Source organism: Trachemys scripta, chromosome 7, assembly GCF_013100865.1.
Source record: "Trachemys scripta elegans isolate TJP31775 chromosome 7, CAS_Tse_1.0, whole genome shotgun sequence".
Taxonomy (NCBI): Eukaryota; Metazoa; Chordata; order Testudines; family Emydidae; genus Trachemys; species Trachemys scripta.
Window position 1 is genome coordinate 109,817,578 of NC_048304.1, and position 18,151 is coordinate 109,835,728.

The following is an 18,151-nucleotide window of genomic DNA, read 5'->3' on the forward strand; positions in this document are numbered from 1 at the left end:
AAATCGACTCCCCGCTGTAGTGTAGATGTACCCTAAAATTACTTTTTATTAGATCTTAAGCACACACAAACACACACACACATATGCTATCACAGTAGGTTCAGAGCACCTTTTACCTTTATATTTACCAAAGTTAAGATGGTTTCAAGGAGTCAACAGCCAGGCTTCCAGGGGACCCCTCCTTCCATCTAGCTGCTGGGGAACGTAGGTGTCAAATCCTCGCTCAAAGAAAGTTTCCTCTGACTGCTCCAAAACACGTTTTAACTAAAACTTTTTATAAATTTTCTCCAAACAAAGCGCATAACTCATAAAAGCCCCTAATAGGCTAACAATTTCCCTAGCAACATCCAATAACAATTCATTATTTTACTTATCAGCAAAGCATTTCTAGTCATAACAATAGTAAAACTTACATGTCAAAGGCACTTAAAACCAAGGCTGTGCAAACATTCCTTCTGTTTTCATGAAACCTTAACTCCCTGCCACCAGCAGAAGGTTGATTTTCTCTTTTGGTGGGTTCGGGTTCCGTAGCTTCCACATCGGAGTGTTGCTCTTTTAAGACTTCTGAAAGCATGATCCACACCTCGTCCCTCTTAGATTTTGGAAGGCACTTCAGATTTTTAAACCTTGGGTCAAGTGCTGTAGCTATTTTTAGAACTCTCACATTGACACCTTCTTTGAGTTTTGTCAAATTTGCAGCGAAAGTGTTCTTAAAATGAACAACATGTGCTGAGTCATCACCCAAGACTACTATAACATGAAATATACGGCAGAATGCAGATAAATAGAGCCGGAGACATACAATTCTCCCCCCAGGAGTTCTGTCACAAAATGTAATTAACGCATTTTTTTTTTTAAACTAGCATCATTAGCATGGAAGCATGTCCTCTGCAATGGTGGTCAAAGCATGAAGGTGCATATGAATGTTTAGCACATCTGGCATGTAAATACCTTGCAATGCCAGCTACAAAAGTCCCATGTGAATACCTGTTCTCACTTTCTGGTGACATTTTGAATAAGAAGCGGGCAGTATTATCTCCCTTAAAAGTAAACAAATTTGTTTGTCTTAGGGATTGGCTGAACAAGAAGTAGGACTGAGTGGACTTGTAGGCGCTGAAGTTTTGCATTGTTTTGTTTTTGAGTGCAGTTATGTAACAAAAAAATCTACATTTGTAAATTGCACTTTCACGATAGATTGCACTACAGTACTTGTATGAGCTGAATTGAAATACTATTTCTTTTATCATTTTTTACAATGCAAATATTTGTAATAAAAAATAATATAAATTGAGCAATGTACACTTTGTATTCTGTGTTGTAATTGAAATCCATATATTTGAAAATATAGAAAAACATCCAAAATATTTAATAAATTTCAATTGGTATTCTATTGTTTAACAGTGCGATTAAAAATGTGATTAATTGCAATTAAATTTTTTTAGTTAATCATGTGAGTTAACTGCGATTAATCAACAGCCCTAATATATATATATTTATTTCCCAGCTGTGAACATTGTGGAAAGAGGGGAAGTAAAGGGAGTGAAGCATACTGTAAATGGCTTATTTTGTCCATTCTATTGCAGTATCTTGGTCTTCTCATAAACATTAAAGGCTTGATCCAATGATCATCGGAGCCACCACACAGCATGCCTCCCACAAGTTTTGTATGGAACATGGAAATTCTTGATCATAATCCCAGCAGGGAATAGCCATGGAATGGTGAAAAACAGTGTTAGTTACTGAACTGCAATAAAATTTAGAGAAAGGTAAACTGCTGCTACCCTCTATGGTTGGGGCACTGCAACAGTTATTGTTTTCATACTATTAATTCCTGTAAACCATTTGACTTGGTAACCCACACATTTTGATTAAAAAACGAAAATTAACATGGCACATATTAAACAGATTAAAAACTGGCTAAGTGATAGATCTCTAAAGGTAACTGCAAACAAAGAATCATCAAACTGATGCACTTCTAGTGGGGTCCCACAGGGATTGGTTCTTGACCCTATCTTAGTTAACATTTTTATCAATGACCTGGAAGAAAATATAAAACCATCACTGATCAAGCTTGCAAATGGTACAAAGATTGGGGGAGTGATAAATAGTGAAGAGGACAGGTCACTAAAACAGAGCAATCTGGATTGCTTGGTGAGCTTGGTGCAAGCAGATAAAATGTGTTTTAATATGGCCAAATATAAAATCAGACATCTAGGAACAACGGATAATTACAGGATGGGGGGACTCTATCCTGGGAAGTAGTGACTGAAAAAAAAGTGGACATCATGGTGAATAATCAGCTGTGCTCCCATTGTGACACTGTGGCCAACACAGCTAATGCAGTCCTTGGGGATTAAATAGGGAAATCTTGAGTAGGAGTAGAGAGGTTATTTTACCTCTGTATTTGGCACTGGTGCGACCTCTGCTGGAATGCCATATCCAGTTCTGGTGTCCCAACAAGGATATTTTAAAATGGAAGAGGGTTCAGAGAAGAACCACAAGAATGATTAAAGGATTAGAAAATATGCCTTATACTGATAGCTTCAGCTCCTTGAGTCATTCTAGTTTAACAAAGATCACAATCCATAAGTACCCTTCATGGGGAGCAGAAATTTGATAATAGAGGGCCCTTCAGCTATCAGCAAGATCCAATGGCTGAAAGTTGAAGGTAGACAAATTAGACTATCAGTAAGGCACGCATTAACAACAGTGAGGGTAATTAACCATTAGAACTATTTCGGGAAATTCTATGGCCTGTGTTATGCAGGAGGTCAGACTAAATGATCACCATGGTCCCTCTAGTCTTATAAACTGTCTTACAAATTGGTTGTAATTACTGGCAAGACATTAAAATAAAATACCAAGGGAATTTTAAGAGAAGGCATAAATCTCACTCATCCAGCAACATCATAAATTCTTATAGGCCATTTTGAGGGTCTCAAAAAAATTAACGTTAATAAATTAACCACACTTATATGTCTGAGACTTAAGTATTATCCACAGTTTATAGGTGAAAAAATTGAGGCTGGAGCTTTGGGTGACTTAACCAAGATGACCTAGTCTGTTGCAGAGCAGAGAACATAGCCAACTCCTGGTGAGTCCCCCGTAAGAATGCTGGTCTTCCCCTTCCTCTTTATTAACACAGTCAACTTAATAGTAATTCCAGATAAACAGCACTATTTGTTATGTCTTTGTACAGCGCATAGCCCAATGGGGTCCTGGCCTATGACTAAGGGTCCCATACACTATCGTAAAACAAATAATACCTTTATTTGTATTTATTATTTGTTTCTGATGTAATACTGTGCTGATCTCACCACCTGATAGGGGTTGTCAGGGCTTCCTCCCCACTCTGAACTCTGGGGTACAGATGTGGGGACCCACATGAAATACCCCCTAAGATTATATTCCACCATCTTAGGTTAAAAACTTCCCCAAAGCACAAATTCCTTGCCCTGGGATGGTATCACTGCCACCACCAAGTGAGTTAGACAAAGATTCAGGAAAAGGACTACTTGGAGTTCATGTTTCTCCAAAAATATCCCCCCAAGTCCCTTAACCCCCTTTCCTAGGGAGGCTTGAGAATAATATACCAACCAAATAGGTACCCAAGGTGAGCACAGACCAGACCCTTGGGTTTTTAGGACACTAAAAACACCATTAGATTCTTAAATAGAGAAAGAAAAAAGGAAAAGAAGCACCTCTGTAAAATCAGGATGAAAGGTAATTTTACAGGGTAATCAAATTCAAAACACAGTTTTGTTTGCCCTCTAGGCAAAACTTTAAAGTTACAAAAACAAACAAACAAGAATAAACCTCCCTCTTATCCTAGGGAAAATTCACAAGCTAAAATAACAGATAATCTAATGCTTCCTATTACTTACAATTTGTAATCTTAGATGCTTAGTTCAGGTATGGCTTTAGGAGATGTATTTTCCCTGCCCTGGTTCCTCGCTGACCCGGAGAGTACAACAAAGAGAGACAAAACAAAAGCCTTCCCCCACAGATTTGAAAGTATCTTCTCCCCCCATTGGTCCTTTTGGTCAGGTGCCAACCAGGTTATTTGAGCTTCTTAACCCTTTACAGGTAAAGGAGGGATTTTATGCTACCCTTAGCTGTGTGTTTATGACAGGGGTAGAAATTAGTATTTAAAAAGTATTTAGGAGGCTCCCAACTTCCACTGAAATCCCTGGAAGTTAAAAGTATTTAGGCTCCTGAGGATCTGGGCCCTTGGTACTATTTCTGCCATCATTACCTCCTTCATTTTTCTCATCACAAGACAATGAAAATCAGTTAAAGTCAACTTCATTTTTGACATTATTCAGTTTTACTTTCAGGTTTTCAGCCCTGCCACCTTTAGATAATAGATCTGACAAGAAGAAGCCTGTTTAGAATTTAAATGCATCAGCACATTTCTATTGAGTTACAGTTTTGTAAAAACTTGTTTAAGTTTTAGACCAAGTTTAAAGGAACAATGTTCCTTAACCTGAACTCCGCAACTGGAAGAGAGCAAAATAGAGAGACATGACAAATCTTTGAGGCATTTAGTTATAGAACCTTCACAAGCTTTTTATTCATCTAGAACAGTGAGACTCAGACTGAGACTCACGAGTGACAAGTGGCTCTTTGCAGCACATGATATTAAAACACTGATTTAATTATTAACCAATCTAAGTGATTAACCAATTAGGATGCTTTTACTATGTTATTAACCAACTGCAGTTGATAAAATAATACTGCTTGGGCAGTCATTTTGCTGTGAGAATAATATATACACACACTAAATATTTCCCCCATCATATTATTTAAATATGAATATATAGTACTATAGTAGAAACAATGAATTCACACTACTGCGGCTTTTTGGGGTAATGTGGTTCACTAATTAGGCTCCTGAACCACGGAGTGTGAGTAAAACAGATCTAAACATACTCTGTATTGCCCTCTTCACCTAAACAAAATGCAGATAGCTTTACTGTGGCTACGGTACTGTTTGGGGATACTTGGCACTACTGGAATTAAATAAGAAAGTAGAAAAATGTCCATTTATAAAAAAACAAAAATCTCTCATTCAACTGCTTCTTCAACTTCAAAAGGCATGCCACTTAGAGAACTTGAAATTGGCTCCCTGATCAATAGAGAGGAGTACAATGCGGAGCTCTACACCTGTTGTCTGACCAAAGAAACCAATTACAACCGTGGCTGTGCAGAAGCCACAGGAAGAATTGGGAATGACACACACTAATCAGCCCATTTCCCCTCTACTATTTACCTGCCAATCAAGAGGAGTTAGTGTTGCTAATTCTGAGAACCCATCCTCCACAAAAGCCAGAGCCGGTTGAGAACTATGTCACAAATGCTATCTGGACACAGCAATAATGAGCAAAGCAGGGAAAGAAAGAAAAGAAGCAATTAGTTTTAATAGTACCAAACGTGTAGGCAGAACTGCAACCCTATCCCCAATGCAATTTTTAAATTAAAGCTTCAAGAGGCAGCATGATCAAATAGAGTACTTGACTGGGACCCAGGATCGCTGGTTCCATTCTCAGTTCTCGGGGAGAGAGAGAGAGAGAGAGAGAGATTTACTCTACAGCCTTAGCTAACAGCCAGGGGCAATTGGCTTTTAGCTCATGAGCTAAGCTCCAGACACTCCAGGTTCGATCCTGCCCACAGCTTTATAAAACCTCTCCTATTCCAATGCAAGTAAAATGCTACTTTGTTTTCTCCAATACTGGAATGTTTGCAGTGCAGGATGAAGTAACAGCCTTCCTCCTCCGGATAGTGTTAGATCTGTCACTGAATCATTAACTCCTCATTAAGAATATTTTAATGATTCCTTTGTTCTTACAGTGAGAGTTGTAAATATTGTCTAGTAGTGTAGAAAATTCCTGGCACCTTCCACTATAATGGAAGCTATTCGCGTTGCTGAAGATAAAGTGACTTTAAGAAGGGACATGGCTGAGAGAATATTTCTGCAGTTGGTTCTCTAATTATTTGTATAAATCTAGAAGCACTACTAAAATGGCATTGTACGTTTATGCAGTTTCATCTAAGAGTGTTTGCTTTGACCCTGGCAGAGCGTTCTAGTACACAAAATACGGAGCACCAATGGATTATAAAATTGTGAATTAACCAGCATTGTGGAATTTAAGGTTGTGGCAGGAAGTAAGTATATTAGCATGTTTTAGCTCCAAAGCCTAATCTCATTTTAAGAACTCATGCAAGCATTCACTGGCTTTAAATGGCAAAGAAAACAGGCATCAAAACTGGAGTTTCACCAGAACATGTGATGCCAGAAGTTCACACAATTACAACCTATGTGGTATGTGTGACAGACAGGGTCCTGTAGATTACGCCTGCTATTGGGTATTTTTGTGGTGTTCTGAATAAACTTTCCACAGCTGGCTTCCAACTCAGAAATTTTGGTATTTGAGAGAAAAATTCTTATCCGAAGGACAGACAAAAAATACATTTCTCATCTGCACTGTAGACGTTTTTGACATAATAGCAAAGCTCATAAATAATCCTAAACTTTGTAGCCTACTCAGACATCCATGGATTCTTATTCAAACAATTATTACTAAATTTGAAAAAAGAAGAACAGGAGTACTTGTGGCACCTTAGAGACTAACAAATTTATTAGAGCATAAGCTTTCTGTTTTTGAAGTTTTTCTGTTGTAATATAGCCACCCGCAGGTCTGTCACTGAATGACCAGACAGGTTAAAGTGTTCTCCCACTTTAACCTGTCTGGTCATTCAGTGACAGACCTGCGGGTGGCTATATTACAACAGAAAAACTTCAAAAACAGACTCCAAAGAGAGACTGCAGAGCTAGAATTGATATGCAAACTAGACACAATCAACTCCGGTTTGAATAAGGACTGGGAATGGCTGAGCCATTACAGACATTGACTCTATCTCCCCTTGTAAGTACTCTCACACTTATTATCAAACTGTCTGTACTGGGCTAGCTTGATTATCACTTCAAAAGTTTTTTTTCTCTTAATTAATTGGCCTCTCAGAGTTGGTAAGACAACTCCCACCTGTTTATGCTCTCTGTATGTGTGTATATATATCTCCTCAATATATGTTCCATTCTATATGCATCCGAAGAAGTGGGCTGTAGTCCACGAAAGCTTATGCTCTAATAAATTTGTTAGTCTCTAAGGTGCCACAAGTACTCCTGTTCTTCTTTTTGCGGATACAGACTAACACGGCTGTTACTCTAAATTTGAAAAAAGCATTTACTGTAAGCAAAAGTTTGTTAGGATGCAAAAAAAAAAAAAAAAAAAAAAAAAAAAAAAAAGTGTAGGGCTGAAGTCACCTGGAATAAGAATAGATTGTATATACTTAATGCACTTTCCATTTTTTGGGTACTTCTACATATATACACACACACATATACACACACACACACACAAAATATTAAATATGCCAGTTGCAAACTGCAAGTGTAAACTATGTAGAATACAAAAATAATTTACCCAAGGCTGGGCAAACAAATTAGCAAGATTTCCAATGAGAAAACTATTTTAAACCACTGAAATATGAAACAAATAGATACTGAAGAAAGGGTGACTATGGGTTCCTTTCTACCAACAACCTTACTCTGAATATTTTGATTATTCCACTGTATGGCCAAGATTTCATCAGAGCAGACAAATAATAAATTATGAATTGATGCATCGTATTTTGGCATCTACTGTAAATTCAGATGGGATCTTTCATGATGGTTTTCCAAAAGGCTGTGGCACCAATAAAATTAGACAGGATGCCAGCCATTAACAATAGGTTGCACTGCTTGAGGGGATTAGAACTATATTCCTAATTCAAGTGAAACAATCTCAACAGCTATTGCTGAGGCAGTACAACAACACAGCCCAAAAGGAAAAAAAGTTGTTCTGAAATTTTCATTGAATTTCAATTTGATTGTGTGCACAACCCTTATTGGTGGCTTCCTAGGGTGAATAATCAAATTTTACTTGCATGAATTGTCATGAAATGCAGATTTAAGTCTGATGACTCAAATATTCAATACAAATAAATGTTGAACTGTGCATTCAGTTGGGATACTTGAAAATGTATGCTGTGCTGATTAGTTATGTATGTCATCTGGAAACAAAACCAAATACCATTGCTACAATTTACTGTACGTTACTAACCAACAGTGCACATTTCAAAATCTAAATCCTGAATATCTAATTAAGTAAACAAATACTTACATTATAGGAATGCTTCAGACTACAAACTATTTTCAAACTATTTTTATTGGGGATGGGGTGGAGGGGAGGAAGACACCCCATCAAAAGTTAGAAAATTATTTTACTGAACAGATTCCAGAATTTCACAGGCTGCTCACAAACTTTTCAAGAACTGGAAAAGATGAAATTAGAGAGCAGCTTTTTTAGTGTGAGTTCTTAGCTCTAACCAATAGTTTCTCTTAATACTAAAAATCCTTGAAGAATTCCAGCCATGCATACTGAGAAAAACTGGTGGAATCTTACTTCTCATTAAAAGTGTTTAGCTTGTAAACGTCCTGGTTCAGGGACCTTCTTTACAAACTTCTCTTTAAACCATCATTCACATGCTTAGCACTATAGGCTACCAACTGTTCCACATCTGTTTCCCCCCCCCCCCCAAATATTGTCATTTCACATAGTTATTTGCCAGTTATTTTGTTCCAGTTGTGTCTTTTCTGGAACTGAAAATAAAGTTGGTTATACCTCCAGTGAACATTTTCAGCAATTTCTCCTTTCAGTTCAAGTTACAAACTTGAGTTCACTGAATTCTTTTTGGTTAGTCTTCTGCATTTCATTCCTTTTTAAAAATATTCTCTTATCTTCCCCACTTAAATTCCTTTACTGCTGAATGCCAATACCACCCTGACGATCATCCCTTTATTTCAGTACTGGGTTTCTTACATTGAATGGACTAATTAGCTTTTTACCATCTGACTTTCAGCTCTGCAGGATAGATCTTGCTCCATTAAACCATCTTCTTCACTTTCTCCCCCTTTCCCATTTCTTCTGCCTAATATATTCCCTTCTCATTAGCTTTTTTCCCTTTTCAGTTTACCCTAGGCTGTCCATATAGGTGGAAGACTATTTCAAAGTAACATATCACCCAACTTTACTTGCTATCTGGGGAAGACTAGTCACCAGATCCTCAGTTGCTGTAAATTTGCTCTTAACTCCAAATGAGCGCAGATTTACGCCACATGAGGATTTGGCCCATGAATGCAGTTTCAGTTAGCTCTGTGCTTGCTGTACACTTCCCGCATTTATTTAGCATCTATCCTATTTACAGCCATTAACGTCCACTCAGGCTATTTTTTTAAAGCATGAGCTCATATGTAATCATTTGTATTTGAAACAGTCAGATTCATTATGTAAGAGCAACCGTAGGAATTTTTCAGCTGCTGAAAAAAAAGCATCAGAGGTTTCATAAACAGTCTCCTTGGAATGTTAAAACACACTTGTAAAGGAAATAAGTGCCACTTTCAAATTAGTCACGTCACACCTTGCACGACTGAGACTTACATGTCGGGGGTAAAGATGTAACCCTTTCTGAATATTTGTGAGCAATGATTCATTAGTGATTTAGCCCTGCTCCCACCTCTCAGTTTACTGAAGTAAGATCTGCATTTCATAGTGAGCATTTCAGACTACGTAGTCTGTTGATAAAAAGCAACATCATATGGATCTCACTCTTTTTAAAGTACATATCCATTTCCCTGGGTGCTTTCACAATAATTAAAAATGCAGAATATTAAAAAAAGATCAAGTTAATAATATAAGGAAACATCCACACTTAATAATTGTGACATATTGGCTGGATCCTGTAACATTCAGAACAAACCTTATGGAATTAAGACAGCTTTACTGAATTAAGTTAAATCTTATTGAATTTGGATTACATTGTATTAAAGATGCAGTTGTGTATGTGTTATTGTGACATTGTATGCATCTTCTCTAGGAGGAGAGGGATGCTAGGGTACTTCGTCCCTTATCAGCCATTGGAAGCCATCCCCCTGGAGAAGTACACAGGTACTAGTTCAAAATGGATTCTCCAGAGACCAACAGACAAAGAAAGGGGTTTTGGATAAAACAGCCTGGTTTTAAATTGGCTCACTGTTTTCTTCCTGTTCCAGCAAACAGACAGGACCCCTGGTCCACAGAGGGCCCAATCCTTAGGGTAGGGTCAGAAGAACTGGACCTGCTGAGGCCCCATAAGCCTGGATGCTTTTTGTGAGCTGAAGTTGTGATGAACTTGTGACCAAAAAGGAACACCCCCCACCTTTTGGGTTTCAAGGACTGCCCCTGCCAGAGCTCATGTTAGATTTGGGGTGATATCCGGTAAGGTTAAGTAGCATGTGTGTAGGTTATTGTATTTTGAATATGTTTTCTCTGTAGTGTTTTTACCTTAAGAATAAAATAGGGCTTGCACAGAAAGAGCTGTGTGCTAACTTATAACTGTTGACGATCACTTTCTCAGTCTCTGAAGGGAAAGCAACACAGTGAAGGCAGAGAACTGTGCAGTCTGGAAATATCTCAGTCAGAAGGGAGTGAGACATGGGTCTCCACCCAAGAAAGGCAACAGCTGGGGAGCTGGAAGCAGGTGCCCTTGCTGGACCACAGAGAGAGGAAACAGGTGCAGTTGCCCTGAATTCTGATAATAGTATTAATCCTAAAATCCAGATCTCTTACTATCCACTTACCTTTAACTCACCTTCTTCAAATGCCTGAATAAAAATACAGGCAGGCTTGACGGTTAACAAATCTGGGTTTCATCCCACTCCCCAAAGCATCCTTCCTTTCAATCCCCTTGGGGGAAACAAAACAAACCACCACACACATTGCTATTTACCATTACCCTTTATTAGAGGCTTAAACTGGGTTTCGGTCCAGACTACTGTTGCGACTCAACTAAATCTGAATTAATTTTCCCCAGCTAGGATTGTGATACAGTTAAATCTGCATATAATACATCCACTGCATTCATCCCAACCACTAGTTTTGCAAATCAATCAGAAAAAGCAATGCAGTTTTCCTGGTTATTGATAGGGCCACTCTCTTCATTTTTGAAAATCAGGATTGCATGCGTTTCCCCTCGGTCTTCTGGTTTCTTCTCCAGCTGTCAGAAACTTTCCCTAAAAATATTTGTCAGCAGTTCAATAAATTTATTAGCCAACACCCTTAACAATATACCCTTTTTCTTTGTAGCTATTTTAAAAAGATCTTCTAATTTTTCAGATTTCTATTCAGTTTTTCTGATCAAGCACAGACCAATGCGCTGGTGGTTGAACCCATGAACTGTGTGTTTGGGTGGGTTTTGTAGATCCAGGAGACTTACAGGTTTGCGATTTTGTACTGGAGATGTCACATGTGGTTTGACCTAGTAAAATTGGTGGTAGATAGCCTACCCACTACTGCAAAGATAAAGTTGTCTGTGGACCCTTACCTATGCATTTCCTGGCATTCAAATGTTTATTTTAAAAGTAACTACAATATTCTGAGATGCACACTTGGTTACTATGGTAATCAGTGGAAATAAAAAACCCTACAATAGAGTCTATTTTTCTTCCTTAAATTGATAAGGCTTTACAAGCCTTAAAATTTGTCTGGGAACTACCATAAAATTAGTTATTTCTATTTTTTTCCCCAACACTATTTTTTAACAATAAAAAAAATTTGGTTACTTTTAAAATAGTACTCACCCAGAAGCCAGCACCACCCTAATTTGGGTGAAGAAAAAAAACCCAATTAATGATTAGGCTTAGACACAAGTATATACTGTAGGAATGTGCTGGTGCAGAACAAAGACAGGACATGCCCGTAGCATTTTAGGAAACTTTTATAATAAGTCATATCTCTATTTTTTTTTAATTTATCTCACACTTGCCTTATTCTATTATTCCAGCCCAACACTCAAAATTCTAACTTGGCAGCACAGCACATGAGGAACGTATGACATTAAGGGGAGAGAGAGAGAGAGTCTCTCTCTCTCACACACACTTTAGGCTTTTACAAGAAAGCTAGTTGCAACCTTTACTATTAAGTTGCTACCTCTCCATGGTTGCATGGTAGTATAAGTCATTGAAAGCATATTATACCAGTTCATCAAGGGTAGTGGTTTCCTATTCACTTCTAGGTGCAATAGAAGGTGTTGACTTGTCATCTCTTAGGTGGCCAGGAAGGCTAAGTAAACCACTATCTCCTGTGTGCTGCCAGGATTATTGAGGGCACATGAAATGCTTAAGCTAACAAGCCTCCCTTTTAAAAAATTCCAGGGGTTGGTGACCAGACATTCATTGTGGAGGATCCTGGCCTCTAGAATTCAATTCCTCCAGCAGTTTGACAGCATTTAAAAAAAAAATAAAAGCTGTAAGAGTGTTGCCTAGGGACTCAGGAGACCTTGGTTCTTTCCTAGCTCTGCCAATGGCCTGCTGGGTGATCTTGGGAAAGTCACATCACCACTGTGCCTCAGTTTCCCCATCTATAACAGGGATACTGACACTGACCTCCTTTGTAAAGCACTTTGAAATCTTCCGATGAAAAGCACGTATTAAGTTTTGTACTTTCATCCATGACATTGGTAATGGACAAATTTAAAATAAAAGAATCTAGGGACTTAAGGACCAGATTTTCAAATAAACTACGTATGCAAATTTGTCACATTTGCATGGACAAGTTACCATGACCGAGTGTGCCAGTATGAATACTGCATGATTTGCATGCAAAATTAAATGCCTAACTTGTTGGAAAATCTGGACTAAGAATTCTAACAAAGTTTATCACAGCAAGGCACCTGTGTAGTGTTTTGGCCAAGATTTTTGCACTGTAAACCCCTGTGATTTAAAACCTACGGCTATACAGATTGGCCTGTTTAATCCATTAGATTGATATTTATATAAAAAAAGACTCAAAAAGGGTCAGGTGATAGGAGGGATTGAAGAAATCCATCATATGCTGTTTGTAACAGCAGAGAAACGTAGTCAAGGTCACTGATAATGGATAAGTAAACAAGAATATCATCCCTCGAAAGCTGAATATTTGTGCTTTGTGAGGAGGAGGTTAATCAGAAAGTGTTTTTGTAGATAAAGGAGGCCCAAAATAAATAGAAGATTGATCACAGTATATTTAAATTATTTAGACATGTAATGCAATAATAATGGACAGTTTTTAAAGAAGGAAACTACTTGAGAGTGACAGAGCTAGATTTCTTAATCTGTTGATCAACGCACAAGATCAGAAGATGTTTTAGGTTTAAGCTCAAGAAAGAACAGGAAGAAATAAGAGTAAATTTTCAGTACTATGTGAGACTCAGTAGTAATTCTCTGTTAGAGTTTAGCTACATGGACACTAATCCAAGTCACAGTGTTAGCTCCCTCCACTACTTGCCCTGGCAGTGGATTCTATATGCTGTGAACAGGTGGGACTTAGTGATTAGAGTATCGCACAAAGGGAACCTTTTTGCAGGTGCATTTACAATAGCAGGAAATGGTGAATACAAGACAGCAGACTCAAGGAACATTACATACTATGCATGAAAAGAAATTGACTGGAATTGACTATTTTTCAAAAAAATCTATTTAAAAAGTGGTGTTATTTAAAGAAATATACCTGAATACAGAGCGGAGCTGTTCAGCAAAGATAGTAATAACAGAGAAGCAGACTGTATTATCAGGAAACCGGAAAAAAAAATTGAGGCCGAGTCTTAGCACTCCTTGTATCCTTTTCCTTGGGATTTTCATAGTAAAAATTGGGGATTTAAAAAAAATATATGCTGTAAAACTAGTAAATTTTGCTCCATTTTTCAACATCTTTGGAGACTGGAAATTATACAACTGTATCATCACTTCAATATTAGGGCTCATATCCTCAATACTTAAATTCAAATTATTAAAGTCAATTTTTCCTCCCTTATCTTTTTGTAAAAATCCATGTCACCTTTTGTATTTTTAAACAAGTGCCTCGATGATCTTTAATCCACCCTCTATTTTCAATCTCCTCTTGCTAACACATCCAGCATTCATGACCAATTTTAAGAAAATAAACATGGACACATAGTAGGGAAAAAAAAACAATAAAGGAAACTTTACAGTTCTGGCTTCCAGGTGAAAAGATATGTTAGTAACATCAGAAAAGCCTCAAAAGTCAGTAAGTCACCAAAACCAGACCACATACATCCAAGTCTCTTACCAGCACTACAGTTATTTCTAAGGAAAATTGCAACAGGCAAGTTCACACAGGTCAGATGAGATAGCTGAAAACTATACAGAGACCAACAGGCTTCATGTGACCCCAGAGAGTGTCAAGAAATTAAAGCCCAACTAGTTACAAAGCCTTTTTCTACAACTTTCTGTTTGACATCATCAAATGTTGTAACAAGCCCAGAGGTTTGGGGGGGGGGGAGGGGGAACCATAATTTAGAAGGGTTGACATCATACCTTACTTAGTAAAATTCAGACACAGTACAGCCACAGGAAAGGGCCTTAATGAACTAAACACTAGGAAACAGAGACCAGTAAAAATAATTAATTAATTAAAAGGCTTAGGGATTACTATCAAGTATTCCAATATTAAAGTTTCAATATTACATGCTTTTGTGCCCTTTCTTGGTGCTAAATTATTTCTAAATTTAAGTAATGGTGCCCAGATACTTTGGTGATGGCCAACTTAGAAGCGTGTGTGATTTCTCTATCCTTTGTCAGATGCAAGTGGTACTTTTATCAGAAGACAATAGATACAGAATTAGGGGAACATTACTGAAATAGGTTAAATAATTAATACTTTCAGATTACAATGACAACCTTTGAATTATTAGATGGGTAGTTCAGTTCAAAGCTGATAATGGGATCTGAAGAAGTGAGAGTAGAGAAATCTAATTCAGGCTGACAAGACAAGTAATGTAATATGCTGAACTAGAGAATATTAGGAAGGGATTGTGAGGTGGCAGATGTGTGTGTGAGCCGACTATGTAGATATAAACAAGCAGTGAGGTGGTATAGTAGCACTGCACTAGGCTGCATGAAAGAAAAGAAAATAAATATGACAAGGTGAAGATGAATTTTATTCCATTGGGTAAAATATTTTGGAACAATAGTAGTGGAAAAGCAAACGGATTTGTATTTAAAGAAAAGTAAGTACATGGACCCCAATTCCTATCTCCATTTAAGTCCATGGAGTTTTGCCCTGGATGTAAATGGGAGCAGGACGAAGCCCATAATATAGGGTGCACCAAATATATTGTCTTGAGGATAACACTTTAATATTTATATAAACTTTTTAAGTAGTTATATGTTTATTACTATTCTGAAGGAGATTTTCTATTTCAACAACTCGAGGTCCCAGTCAGGAACAAGGCCCCCACTGTGGTAGGCACCGTACACAGTCCCCACAAAAACATCCCAAAAAGCTTACAGCCTATGTAGCTAATAATCCAGAGTTCTAAAGGAAAAACAAATATTACAGGAGTCAGCTATAAGGTAATAAAACGCCCTCTCTTGCCAGTGCCCTTTGTTCCCCATAGTGCATTTTCTAGTGGTCTGTTCTTGCCTAGATTTAAATGGCTGTTCTTCTCTGACATTATGGGGTTCCATGTTTATTGTGTCTCTGACTTCCAGATCTTTGTCCTTGGTTTACTTAGAAAGGATATTTTTGCCTCTAGAGAATAACTCTGAAAATTGGATTTGAAAAATCAAGCTGGGTTTTCCCCCTCTTCTTCTACATGATTAAAGTTTCTGCTGGCCAAATTATATCCCACTCCCTCCAAAAGTTTGTACTGTTGTGCATCACCAACAGAAATGTTTACTAAGTTACAAGATGGAACAGAATCCAGCTTGCTATTTCAGCCGAGCCAACAGGATTTAAAAGCAGAAACTTCTGTCACTGCAGTAAGCAGAAATGACTGAATACATATAAAAGAAAGCATATATACCAGATGATTAATGTGCAACTTTTAAAACAGTCACTTTTCAGAATATAATTCACATTTTAGGTGGTTCAAATGGTGGCTATTCCACATAAGTCTAAGATCCCAGTCAGAATTTTCCCCCCTGAAATAATTGCAAAAGTTGGGATTAAAAATAGTTAATGGATTTAAAATATCCAAGGTCAAAAATAACATCTATTTTAAGTGACTACCTGCTTAATCTGTTTTCAACAGTAATTTCCTTTCACAGTAATGAACAAATAATATACAAGCAAAAAGTAAGTTGAATTCCCAACAGCATCTTCCCTTAGATTCAGAGTGATAAGTCATATCAAACATCCTCCGTACATTTTTTTCATTAAATTTATTTGGTTTGCCTTTATGTACTCACTTCAACACAATGTACACATTCAACATTGTTGTAGATTCTTGAAAACCGATACGTCTTTCATTCTTTGGTATTTTATCCAGTACTATAGGCTACATGATCTGAATACCAATTATAGGGATCTGAAATCTGTTGGGAGACTTATCTTTAATACAGGATTTACTGAAGGGTTTGAGCTTTTCCACTCATTGTGCCATCAGCCAAGAGACTGGTCCATCTGATATATCTCGGCAAAATTTATTCTAGCTTAACAAAAAAAATTGAAGGGAAACTACTGTACTAAATGTAATTCTGAATATTCAGAATGGGAGAAGTGACACCAAAAGCATCCAAGGTCCTTCTCATTAAGTGAGAGAAGGAATCATTCACGGTTGAGATAAGAACAAAAGCTTGCAGTAAAGATTCATTGGTATTACAGTATCTTTTAATTATACTAACCAAAATATACACACAAAAATGTGTATTTTACATATACTCAAAAAAGTCACTGTGTTCCATAAGAACTTAGTATGTAAACATTAGCAAAATGTCCTTACTGCAGTAACAGAAGCAAATATTGTCAGCACTATAGGTTAGGTAATTGCATTAAAGATGCTGCCAGAAGAAAGCTACAGAAGCCCAACGTTCAGAGAGACTAATCCAGAAGACCTCACCCCATACAACTCCACTGATTTCACTAGATGAAAATAGAATATGGATCACAGATTTTGATCTTGGCCTTGGCTGTTACATTTAGCTCCAATAAGCTTGAAAGAGGCTCTACATTCACATGCCTGGGTGAGAGAAATTAATTTTCCGAGGTCAATGTCATGATTTTAGTTCTCAGGTAGAGCAGCCACTAGGCCGCATGAACAGTTAATTACCAAAATGAAACATTGTTTGACTCATCCCTCTTTGTTCTCTACATCAGTTACATTCCAAGAGATGTGAATGCTGAACTAGCTGTAACAAATCTCTATGTTTTCTATAACAAAAGATCATTTTATCTCCATTGCTAAGAAGTGAGAGGGCTAAAAAGCGTTTATAAAATCTCAGCACTGAACTCACAGTAGTAAGAAAGTCATTCTGGCTGCTGGTTTTAGCAAATACAAAAGGCTTGATGTAAAGCAGCTTATAACTAAAATTCACATTTTGTTTTTAAAAGTGGAAACGCATTTTTTAAAAGGAGCAGATTATTGCTGTGTCTCAACAAGTCCTTTCTTTAATAAAGAACATACTGCCTTCATAGAAAATACATGTTTGACACCTAACAGACAAGGTAGCTCGAGAAGAAAAATAATAATTTGCATGCCACGACTATTTCTTCATTGGTCAAAATTTGGCAACAGTACAACTATATTTCAGTAAGAAGGTTAAATGGTGTCATTCTAATTATGCTTCCAAAACTGTGGTGCTGATAATTTTAAAATTTGAAACACTCTTGAGTGAAACAAGAAGGCATTATCTAAATCAAAGAGTTCTGGACTGAAGAAAAAAATGCTGTTGTAATTCAGATTCTTGTCATGTGTGACTAAAAAAATACTGGAGGTTCCTCAAAATGTGTTGTCAGCAAGCCTGTTGGAACATTAGATATGCTGTGCAGAGAAAAACAAAAACAAAAACAGGAAAGGTGAGACTGAACCTCGTCTTGCATTAGTACTACTATGTTAAAACTAAACACATTAATGGTCATTTTCAAAGAGAAAAAGATTAAAACTCCATACCCACTTCTCCTCATTTTATAAAAATGTAATACCCTAAGGTCTATTTCCTCGTCCTCCCCAAAGAATACCACTACCACCACCACCATGATCAGGATTCATTCTGGTGATGCGAGTTATGACTGCAAAT

The 18,151-nt window shown here is 37.3% G+C and overlaps 1 protein-coding gene across 1 annotated transcript in view; it reads right to left on the bottom strand.

Moving 5' to 3' along the window:
- Nucleotides 1-15,053: 15,053 nt before the first annotated feature.
- Nucleotides 15,054-18,151, bottom strand: part of SEC23IP (SEC23 interacting protein) — a 48,183-nt gene continuing 45,085 nt past the window's right edge. The window contains exon 19 of the mRNA XM_034775687.1: nt 15,054-17,895. The gene's annotated coding sequence lies outside the window, so the exon portion shown is untranslated. The remainder of the gene's footprint in view (nt 17,896-18,151) is intronic.